Genomic DNA, 12,116 nt, shown 5'->3' with positions numbered 1-12,116 from the left:
TTATTTTCCCTAATCTATACCCTTTCCTTTACCCTAATTTCCTTACCCTATTATTTCCTCTACAATGAAGTTCAAATTAATGGAAAACAGAATTAGCCGTGATGATGTATTTTGTTTTGTTTTGTTTTTTTATACCGTTGGAGTGTTGGTGGCATACATTTGATCCCTTACTTTAATTTTGTTGCATGTGCTTGTTGACATAATTTTTATATTATAAATGGTGTTCGTCTTATTTTAGCTTCTTTTTGTCCATATTAGTTAGGCGCGTTTATAGCGATATACTTTCCGTGGAATCCCGTAAATTTTTTTATTGGTGTAATCGATAACCGAATCGATAAGCCCCAAAATGATAGATCGAAATCGAAAAAATCGAAACCTTATTGAAACGATAACGATAAGCATATGTACAAATCGATAATCCGTAAGTAATTATCGATAAGGATCAAAATCGAATCAATAAATGGAATGCACACCCTACAAAAAATTGCACTTTGTGCTTTAGGAACAAGGAGAGCAAAAGCTTGCAGGTTGTTCTAGAATCTTCCATGGAGGAACCAGCGAAAGGGACGGTGACGTCACTGTCGTCATTGTTTCCGGTGGAATGGAAGAAGCCCAGAAAGCATCGAAGCGCGTGCAGGACACGATTGCCGACCGCCAGAAACAGCTAGACCTGCTCAGAGATTTCGCCGTTGACAATAGTAACCTTATCAACCTTGTTCAGCGTCTCCCTGATCAGCTTCACCACGATATCATGGTAATTTTTCATACCTTTTTTTTCCCTTTAATGTCGATAGCGTTTATGAAATTTACATTATTAGGTACTTTAACTTATATACACGGATAGTGTTCACATTTTTCACTCTATTAGGTCCCTTTAACTTGTATACACTACAGTGTTAAAGAATTTTTACACTATTAGGTCGCTTTTGCATGTTGTAGGAGGTAATCTGTCTTATTTTCATTATGAAGGGCTTTTTAACATTAGTGTATATAAGTTAAACTCTTCTATTTATGATTAGTGTAACTGTTTGCTTACAAATTTTCAGGTTCCGTTTGGAAAAGCAGCATTTTTTCCTGGTCGTTTGGTTCACACCAATGAATTTCTGGTAATTTCTTCAATAATTTGATGTTTGTCGGGGCTTTTAACCTTTTCTTGTATCAGTCAGCACAATTAATAGAATTAAGAGAAATAAATCAAATTTGCCCATGCACTATTTGAAATTGCTCAATTTTTTTTTACCTTTCGGTTCACTTTTGGTCCATTCATACCCTGCCACTAGGAAAGAGTCTTGTATCTAATCTTGAATTCTAATGGAGCTCCGACATGACAGTTAATTACAAATCGTAGTCAAAAATAGAAGGGTAAATATTTTGAGTCGTGGAGTCTGCCTATTTCACCTTGGTGCTCCGTTAGGGGTGAAAGGCATATACGAGACTTTGGTCATATGAATGACCAAAAGTGAAACGGGGGCTAAAATGGAATAATTTTGAATTGAATAGGCCAAATTGACTTTTTATATTGAGATTAGAGCTTCTAGCTATATGAGCTTCACGAAGCGTAGTTGAAGGACTGCAGTAGGTTGGCCGCAGCATAAATAGTTTAGTTAGATATATGAATGGACCTGAATAAATAGTTAGCTATGTGATGAATAATCTGAACGGACCAGGATAGAGCATTAGTTTAGTTGATCACAACTAATTTGAGATTGAGACCTAGTTGATCGATATTGAATTAGAGCTTCAGGACTTATCTTTTGAATTATGCATGAGTTTATGACAATTACCGCAGAAAACAAAGACATAAACTGTTGGCGCCTTTTTATTTTGAGGAGAAAAAAGGTTGCTAAAGATAGTTGAATGACAAAGATTTGACTTAGCATGCTTTATCTCACTTTAGATTAGCTTATCTGTTTTTGTTTGGAATTCAATGATACATATAGTCACCTTTCTCCTTTCTTGATTTAAAATGTTCCTGTGAATACCCTTCATCGATTAGAAGCTATTTCTTGTCATCGAATTCCCTGGTAGCTTAACTGAATTTGAATTGCAATCATATTTTTGAGTTTCTGAATGGGGTGTTTACTTTACAACTGTCAATTTTGATAATTTGCGACTTTTTTGGCGTACTTGCAGGTTCTCTTGGGAGAGGCTTATCACGCTGAAAGGACATCCAAGCAAACGACTGAGATACTGAAAAGAAGAGGGAAGGATTTGGAGTCCCAAGTGGAATCTGTAAAGGCTGTGATACAAGACCTTAAGTCCGAGGCTTCATTTTTTGATGCTACTGCTTCTGAGGCTGCGGTATGCCTGTTTGTTCTGTCATTGGATGTTTTATCTTGAATGGTAAGTTAGCAATACATGATAATAAAACCACAGTGCTCATTAGTTGCAGTGAAACTCGATTTTTGACGGTAACATGAGATAAATGAGTTCAACTTGAGTGTGACTGATGCTTTAATCATTAGGAATTGCTTAGTAGGGTCCTTAAAGTTTTCAAAAGATTGTTGTTCATTTACTGGCAGTGGAAATTTTCAACCATCCTTAGTTTAATATGGATGATGCTTACCTGGCTAGCGTGTGAATTAAGTGATAGCCATTAGCCATTTTTATTTGTGCGTATTGAAATGCATTTGCATGTGAGTACCACATATGTATTAGCAGGCAATTTTCATATTTTGCTTGGCGGTAAAAACTTGCTTATTTAATCCTTTTTCAGATATTGATTGCTTATATGGACAATTTATGAATTCGATGGATCGAACCGACCTTTGACAGGAGGGCCTTGTAGAGATCAGAGAGGACTATGCTGAGGAAACTTCTCCTGAAGGGTCATCCACAGTGGGCATGTTTCCACCTCTTACTATTTCTAGGCTACATAGAAATATTTTTAATATAGTCATATTCCAGTTTCTGTTTGAAATATTGACAAAAGTTTGTACTGGTTGATTTTCCAGGCATCCAGAAACCTGAGCTTCCAATTTCTTCTGAAGGAGACAATGCTGAACTTGCAGTTGAAGATGAGGAATATGCTCGCATTTTATCCCGGATTGCCGAACTTGAGAAGGAAGAAGAAGAGGCTGAAAATGACAAACTTGAGAAGGAAGAAGAAGAAGAAGCTGAAATTGACAATAACTTCAATGAAGAAGAGCTGGGTAAATCCGGATCAGATGTCGGCACAGGTCAACACATCCGGGACCAAGAGATAAATGATTCTGGGGTAGGTTGCTGGTCATTGACTTTAGATTCAAAGATTGAATTATGGAATGGTTCAATGTATAATTTCATTGTTGTTGCTAAATTCCATTTGGTATTACTATTTAGGTTCATGGTTCTAGTAATCTCAAGGAAAGAGCAGCATCTTCAAGAAATCACTCCACTGAAGGTTTTCCTGAGCAGTTGCACGTACGAACCCGTCCTTTGGAACATATATTCCGGAATTAAATAATTGTCAGTTTACTGTTTTTGTTAATAGAGCTTCCCTGCTCCAAGTAATTCCCTACATTGTTTGAATCATTCTTTTCTTTTAATTAATCCATGTGAAATTTTGAAATGCAGGTTGAAAGTTCAAAACCAGTAACTAAAGGTAAGCCCTTTCCCAAGATTTTTTTTATTAAACTATCTATGTTCATGTGCCCGCTTCCTGCTGGATTTTTGAAAATTTACTTGGATAGGTTGATAGAAATATGTAGGTGACGATCTCTTCATTTTGATACTTGGTTGTAAACAACTGGGTAGACTGAGTTACTTTATGTTACATTCAAGAACCTTTCTGGAAATTTGTCGTAGTAAATGATAATACCTTCCAAACTAACAAGCCTTCTGAATATAGTATTAACTTTGTCCGTCAACTACACTCTGCTAATGAGGCCCTTAATGTTGGTGCTTTGTCTGTTTTCTCTAGTGATATCCTATACAATATTTAGGGTGAGTAACATTCTTTGAGAGATGAAACCAAAAGAAAGTGTGATTTATTCTCTGTGTTTCATGTCCCATTTATAGTTATTGATAAGTATTATTTTCATTAAAAGGCTTGAAGCTAGCCTTATTGCCTGCCCTGAATCAATAAAGTTCTTTTGTTATTTTCTTGATTTCAAGACTCTTCGTCTTTTGTTTATCTTTGCGGAATTGGTTTCTAATGAAGCACGTTGAAGTAAAGGGGGGGGGGGGGGAGGGGGGGGGAAGACATTGGAAATGACATTGTAACTTGATGGATTTCTACTTGACCTTCTTTCTGTTGCCGGCAAATGCATTTTGGTCTTTTTAGATCTCCATATTATAGTTAAACAGAATCATGTCCATATCTTATTCAGTGCGTGCTTCAATGTGCGTATATTTGCATTTTTCATTTCATCTTCAAATGCTTTTATGCATTAATCAGGTGAATACTTAGCTGGGAGCCTCGCTTATGACAAGTCCAATATAACTGAGAGTGCTCCAAAACAGAATCGAATGAAGGAGGATACTAATGTTCCCATTATAGCTGAAAATAAGGTTCGAATCTGTCCATTTAGTTCACTCTTATACACCTCTTCTGTTTTTATCTTCTTTTTTTCCGGGAGTTGGGAGACAAAGAATGGGTCAACCACATTAAATGACGACAATTGCGTTTCTGTTTTATGTTATTCCTTAAATTGCAAATGACGTCTTGGTTTGTTCATGTTGTCTGTTAGTGCCCTTGCTGTGCTCAGTGTTCCGCTATGATGCATATCTGTTTGTGTATTCATGTCGTATGCAAAAATACTGTGGTCGTTGAGCACATATTCTTTCTTGTGGCAATTGGAGGAAAGTAAAATGGACCTGCACTTTTCATTTGATTGCTTTTGTCAAAAAAAATGTCATTATCGCATGGCACCAAGTCATTTTGCAGGACAATCATTGCATTATTTACAGTTGTATGCATGTTTTGCCTTGTATTAGACTTAGAGGAATATGATTTAAATGCTTTGCCTGGATGCCTTTTCCTGTACCTCCTAACCAGAAGTAAGCTACATTCCCACACAATTATTACTTTTTACTCAAGATTAGCCGATAATACCACTGTGCAGGCTTTTACTGGAAGTATTGTTGAACGCGCTGGTGCCTTTGATATCAAGCCAAGCGAGCAGACCGTTGGTCGTTGTTCAAAGCCAGTATCAAGGTTCAAAATGCAGAGGAAATAGTTGGCGTTCGTAGCACATGAAAGTCAAGTGTGCAGTGATCTTTAGTGCTTTGTCTCGTAGATGAAAAAAGATGTCTATTTCGGTTGAGTGCTTGATTTTGGACATTCTCTTGTCGAAAAATGCCGATGTCGTATTTTTGCAAGTTCAAAATTTTCAACCTTGAACTTAACAACATTAGTAGAAATGGTTAGTTTTACGCACCATCATGGAAGATACTTAGACCATGATATTAAGGGATCCTGGCTCTCCATCATTATACCTCCTCTCCATTTCCTCAACGTTTTTGCTGCCAAGGTGGGTTGCTCTGATGGTATGCACCCTCCGCTTCCAACCAAGAGGTTGTGAGTTCGAGTCACCCCAAGAGCAAGGTGGGGAGTTCTTGGAGGGAAGGATGTCGAGTGTCTATTGGAAACAGCCTCTCTGCCCTAGGGTAGGGATAAGGTCTTCGTACACACTACCCTATTGTTGTTTTTGCTGCCGTTGGGATCTGAATCTTGTGGTTCTCAGCTCATTTCATCGACCACTAGATTACACCCTTAACTTAACCGTGTTAAAGAGGATAGATTTGAGGAATGTATTCTCTAACTTTGATAAAGAAATCTTTATCTCCATAAAATTTGGATTCATTAGTATCATTACTTTATTTTGTGTTTGTAACAGCCAGAGTGTTGTCGACCCTAGTATGTTTCAAGATTTTGTTGCCTACTAGTATTACGTACCGTATTGATTACCATAAAAATATTATCAGCAAATGATAAATGTAAGAGTTCAGGGACATCTCTAAAAACCTTTCAAAACCAATAATATCCCAAATTGACTGCTTAACAATAGAACACAAGGAATTGGGAAATCACTAATACTAATAACGGAAACAAGATTGGCTAGCTTCTACGGTCAAACCTCTCAATTACAGCATCGTTTGTCCAAAATTTTTTGGATGTCATAGCGAAGTGTTGTTATAGAGAACAATATTATAACATAACATAAAATTGGTTCCAAAAAAGCTTGGCTTTATAGAGAAGTGATGTTATATAGAGATCCTGTTATAGAGAGGTTTGATTGTATAAGAAAATTACGATGTCAAGTTTTAATCACATGTAAGAAAAGATAGTAAAGTCAAAAAGAAAAAGAAAATAGGGATGATCAGGGAGCTCGTCACCTAATTTGGTTGCTACTAGTATAATTATCATGTTTCTAGACAAGAAATAACCTTAGTTTATTGGTTTTGTTGAGTTTTAAGTTAGGCCGAGTTCAATTTTACTTAATAACAAATTCTAACCACAGGCTCTCTCCAATATTTGCAAAAAATATGTGCTAGTTGAGGTTCGAACCCCTAACCTCTCAGAACAAAATCTAACACATAATCAATGTGCTGGGAGATAATCTGTACATGTCAAGTGGTGTCAGTTTGTCCTAGTAATTGTGTCCTCACATCATTAATACATGTATTTAGTAAAGTTTTTTGGCGAACCGGTATTGCGTGAACATGCGTATGCCCCTAATTGCACCGGAGCAGAGTTTATCCAGAGCGCACCTGACGAGTAACAGCTGCAAGTTTCCTAGTTTACAAAAAGAAAAAAATGCTAGCAGAATATAAATCGCTAATGATCCGAAAGTGTTAATTATAACTAGTATCTGTACCCGCGCGTTGCGCAGTGAATATTAAATATAGTTTTTCATAAAAAAATATTACTTGTAAATATGGTAGACACAAAAGAGCATGCAAATGCTATTATTTTATGAATATGTAAATCCACTGGATTTTCAAACACTCAAGTCATAAGGAAAAATATGTATCCATTAAAAAATAGCTAGTGAGGAAAGCATTCATAAGAAAATACAATCTTGGATAATTGGCCATATTCTGATTCTCAAACAAATCTATTAGTAGCATTTGAAAAAGGTTGTTTTTACTACACAATATGTTGGTACAAATTAATAAAGTTCATGTTAAAGCACAAAACATAATATTCTTTGACCCGGTTTCAAACCGGCAAGCATTGATGAAATTGACCTTTAAATTTCAGCCACTGAAAACAGAATGAGCTCTTGGTATACAAATTCAGTGTATGAAATGCACATCTTTCTAGTTTAGATGGGTATCAGGCTGCAAAGCATAAAAAATAGAGAATGATAAATCAAATTAAAAAATTTTGGATGTATGCTAATCAAACTACAATAAAAGTATTAAAGGTCCCAACCTCAAGTTGTCTACGCCAAATCTTCCTTGCTTCTATCTTCTTTTGATTGAAATCATGTTCTATTAGATTCCCCATCCTAGTTACCTGTCCAGACAATTTTTTCCTTATGTCTAAAGATCTTGAAAGTACTCGTTTCCTTATTTTGAAGTACTTGTTCCAAACCTCTATAAAAGCAGTAAATTAAACAATTAATAGAGAGTGATAGTTTATAAAATGTCTTGTATAAAACCTTATAATAGTACTTAATGGACCAACCACTTTAATTGCCACCCAAAGTCTATCTTCATGACTCAAACCCACACATAGTATAAAATGACAGTATCGTCACATTTGTGTAATTAGCATCAAAATGCCTTATAGTGATTGGTCAAGCCATGAAATAATTATTTAGCTGTAGAAAATACATATTATATATAAGGATCTGAATTTAAAGATAAAAATATGTCCTCGAATAAATTAAAATTGATAAGTTTTGTTATGCATAATAGAAAAGATACAATCAAATATAGATTAGAAGAAGACTTCAGTCTAATCCAATATGTAAGTAGTTATTTAAAAATGAAGCTAAACACTTTCATATCTATTGCAAATAATTTATCTTTTTATTTAAATTCAAAAAAAATCTTTTTTTATTCAAATTCAAATTTATATTATATTTTTATTAACTTTTGTCCTAAGATTTAAAAGTTTTCCATAATGCACGAAAATTCTCTTGAATATGAATTTAAAAGGAAAAAGTAAAATATAGATTCGTAATCTACAAAAAAATGATTTATTGACTAACCTGTATACATCATGTTTAGTTAAAAGTAATGCGTCAATATTGAATATTTTTACGAAATATATTATTTTACCTTTTTAGATTGTGATTTGACATTTAATCGTGATTAAAAAATGGTGTCAGAATAAAGGACTCCTAGAGTCAGTAGAAAATATTCCATACATGAATGTGGTTTTTCAAGAAAAATTAAGAAAGTATAAACGACAATTAACTTAGATAATATTTTTACTATAACATAAAAAGATAAAGAAAGTAGAGTTATGAAATTATGTACATATTACAAAACTTTATGATAAACATTTCATTCTATCATTTTGTAGTCATTCTGTTAATCCAATTTTTATTTTATCAATATCATTTGTTACAGTCAATATAACATCCACTTTGGAAAAGTCCTTCTTGTGTATCTAAAAACTCAGCACACAAAATTGCGCAATGCCAAATGAAAGATTAGTGCACATAAAAGTGTATTGTTGCTGAAACTGATATGTAAAATCAGTAAACAGAAAGTAAAACATCTTGCTTAGATAAGAAAATTCTACAAAGAAAATATATAGTTTTCAAGCCTTTCATCAGCTTCCTTCCCTCCCATTGAAAACAAACGTAACCATTCCACAGAAAATGTAGAAAGAAGATCTTTAAGAACATGTATAACAGAATCCTTAGATAACTTAAATATGAAAAAATTGAAATATCTACCATAATTGTTCAATAATCATCTGACATATTGTTAAGTTGAACCTTTACCTTTTATAGGCATAACTGTAAATTCTTCAAAAATTTAACTTACCTTTCAAAATATTTCATGAGTATAAAATTAGAATAGTTTTCTCCAATGAGTTGCTCTGCATAAAGAAACAAAGAAGAAGAAATAGAGGAAAGCAGAAAAGAAGTAAGTGAAAATAGAAAGGACAGCTACCAACAGAAAAAGACATAAAAACGATGAATAATGCAACGGCAAAGCATTATTTAAAATTCCATATTTGAAAACTTGATCTCCTTCTTATAACCATGACCAAACAAATGAAGAAGATAAGGGGAAAAAAAGAATTAGAGAAATACTGAATTGGTGAAGATTCTTACTCGCACAATTAATCAACAAATTTACTTGTCTTTTTGCTCCAAGTTCTTTTGAAACAATGACCTGCTATCCAAACCACTCCTTGAACTAAACACAAATGTAAGTACATTCAGATTTTGAATTAAGCAACCAATCATTAACCAAGTTGCAATAGTGAAACTTTCTACCTTCAGATGAAAAGTGAAAAAAGAAAAACTTTCTACCTTCAGATCATCTTTTCCGTTAAACTTCTTCTCCGTTGTTAATTTGTTCTCTGGCTTGAGTGCCACTGCAATTGAAACTATGGAATTGAAAATTATGTGTTTGGTTGAAACGGCAGGGGAAAATATGAAGGTTTTTTCTTGAAACGGTGATTAAAATAATTGTAACTGTTGCCTTGTTTATCTCCTAATTATTAGGAGTTGTAACTGCACTTAAATGTGAACTTTTAAAATTTGATAGTAATTGTTTGATTACTTTTAACTAAAAAAAAGAAGAAGCTTAATTTCCAATTCTAACCAATGAACAAAATAACTGCCCAACATGGGAGGCAGTATCCCTTATTTTTTTGTGAATTCGTTGGACGAATTTTTTTTTGCCTATTTTCTAGTTCCAATTTCAAATTTCAAATTAACTCCAACTTTATTGGAGATATGTCTTAAAAAATGATACTTGTTAAATTGTAGTTATACCACTTGCCATCATTACATTCTTTTGCTTCTCTTTTTATATATAGATAGGTAGATAATATTCCAGGTCAATAAAGGTATATATAACTGATTCTTTTAAAATTTTAATTGAAGATGATTGAATCTATAACGAATTATTCTTAGAATGCACCTAACCATATGGTTATTATTAGCTATAACAAAAAATAAGGGGAATCTACACAGAGTATTCATAAAATCTAAACTAATTATCTACCCTCAAACTAATTACAAAGACTACCCAAACGGTAAAAATTAATTACCCCCTTCACTTATCTTCTGCCAAGGCGTTGCATTCACAAATCATGACATCATTGTTGCTATGTCCATCTTTCCCCATTTCTCATTTATGTGCTTAACTCATTATTTAGTACAACTATTTTATAGAAAATATGTAAAAATCACTACTTTCTTAAAATATATTATGAGAATATTTTCTTTTGTGGATTCTTACAGGGAAGTCTGAGCTTAAGCATTTATACTTGTAGTCCGAATGTGGTTTCTAAGTAAGATGCTATGCTATAGTAAAAGAAAGGATATTAATCATACTTAATTTTGGTTTTATTTGGAGCTGATTTGAGGTGTTTGGGATTGAATTTTTAAAGACCCGTTGTTGTTGAGCTTGAAGCTTTTGAATTGAAATTTCAAAATTAAGATTCGTTGTTTGATTCAAAGTAGATATTTTTAAAAGTTATTTATAGTATCTTTAGAAAGTTCATACTGGAGATTCTTGGAGATTTATTACTATAATAAATCAAATACATAATTGAAGGACCTTGAAGATGGAAACTCATGTAATGGGCTTGTTGAGTTTGTAGTTGTTTGATCTGATTCTGCTTGGGGTTTGTTAATGTTAATTAGAAGTTGTAGCAAAAGCTTGAACCAATTTGGTGGAGAATTTCCAGTAAAGTTGTAAAATTTGGGCTGAAATTAAGTTGAACTAGCGAAGAAGATGGATTTTGTACTATATAACAAAATGGTATACATGTATACCACTTTAGTATATAATTTTTAATTAATACGATTTATTCCAACAATATATCTTATAATATACAGTATAGTGTAATAGTATACCGTTATAATTTGGTCCTTTTAAATTTATTGAATTTTTTTATTGGAATCTTTTTAAATGTTCAACGGAGTTTTCATGCCTTTTTCAAATTTTTATTAAACAAAAATATTTACTTTTAAATGTCGAATGGAGGTCGTGGCTAAAGTTGAGTCAATTTGGTTTTTTTTTTTTTGCACTAGAGTTGTGAATGTTGGGTTGAACTTGAGTTGAACTTGCGAAAAAGATGAATTTATAATATATACCAAATTAGTATACATGTATACCGGTTTGGTATCATAGATGACTGAGCTCTTTTTTCAAGGAATGAACCATACCTATATCATGTCAGTAATGATATATACCATGTGGGTATCATATAGGAATGACGAGTATTTTTTTAATTAAATGAATGAATCAGTCCTCTATGATACCCTGTTAGTATATGATATATACTAGGTTGGTATCTTTTTCATTAGAACCTTTTTCAATGTTTCAATAGAATTTTCACGCCTTTTTTAAAAAAATTTCTTAAACAAAAACACTTAGTTTGAAATGTTGAATGGAGGCTGTGGCCAAATTTTGAGTTAATGTGGTGGAGATTTTGCACTAGAGTGGTGAAGTTTGAGTTGAAATGATGTTGAGGTAGCGAAGTAGATGAATTTGTTTATATACCAAAATGGATACTTGTATATCAATTTGGTATCATAGAGGACTGGGCCTTTTGTGAATGAATGTTTACTATATTAGTTATATTTTATTGAAGTATAAAATAAAGAAGAATAAAGAAAGGGAAGGAAAAAAGAAGTGAAGGTGATTAGATTATGTAGGGAAAAAAGAGTTAAAAATTTTGAAAAGAAATAAAGAAAAATGAACAAAAGGAAAGAAATAAGTTTTAAAATAAAATTATACATATTTTGAAAGCATTAGCAAATTCAGAATCTGTGTTCTTACAACCATTGCTTCTAAAAGCTATGAAGTTAAATCTCACAACCATTGCTTTCACTCTCTCTTCTTCTCACATCTTCTACATATGCTTTAAGGGGCCGTGTATTTTCTGCTTCTCCCCTTATTTGCAATGTCAGAAAATTAAAGGTAGAAGTCCACCATTGAAGGCCATTCAAAGCTTTGCTTTCGAAAATAGGATTTTTTGAGTTTGT

The 12,116-nt window shown here is 33.2% G+C and overlaps 1 long non-coding RNA gene and 1 pseudogene across 2 annotated transcripts; one reads left to right on the top strand and one right to left on the bottom strand.

Annotated features, from left to right (window-relative positions):
• LOC109229338 lies at positions 368–5,816 on the top strand (annotated as a pseudogene). The gene is made up of 9 exons (XR_002068548.1): positions 368–754; positions 1,047–1,106; positions 2,134–2,301; positions 2,776–2,842; positions 2,955–3,217; positions 3,322–3,402; positions 3,556–3,583; positions 4,379–4,491; positions 5,046–5,816. The product of XR_002068548.1 is annotated as an RNA polymerase II subunit 5-mediating protein homolog (transcript).
• Positions 8,906–9,508, bottom strand: LOC109230547. The gene is made up of 3 exons (XR_002068663.1): positions 9,426–9,508; positions 9,225–9,309; positions 8,906–8,986 (listed from the first exon to the last, which is right to left on the bottom strand). It is a non-coding gene; the product is annotated as an uncharacterized LOC109230547 (long non-coding RNA).

Source organism: Nicotiana attenuata, chromosome 7, assembly GCF_001879085.1.
Source record: "Nicotiana attenuata strain UT chromosome 7, NIATTr2, whole genome shotgun sequence".
Taxonomy (NCBI): Eukaryota; Viridiplantae; Streptophyta; class Magnoliopsida; order Solanales; family Solanaceae; genus Nicotiana; species Nicotiana attenuata.
Note: the sequence above shows the minus strand (reverse complement) of the source record. Positions and strands in the feature narration are given on the sequence as shown.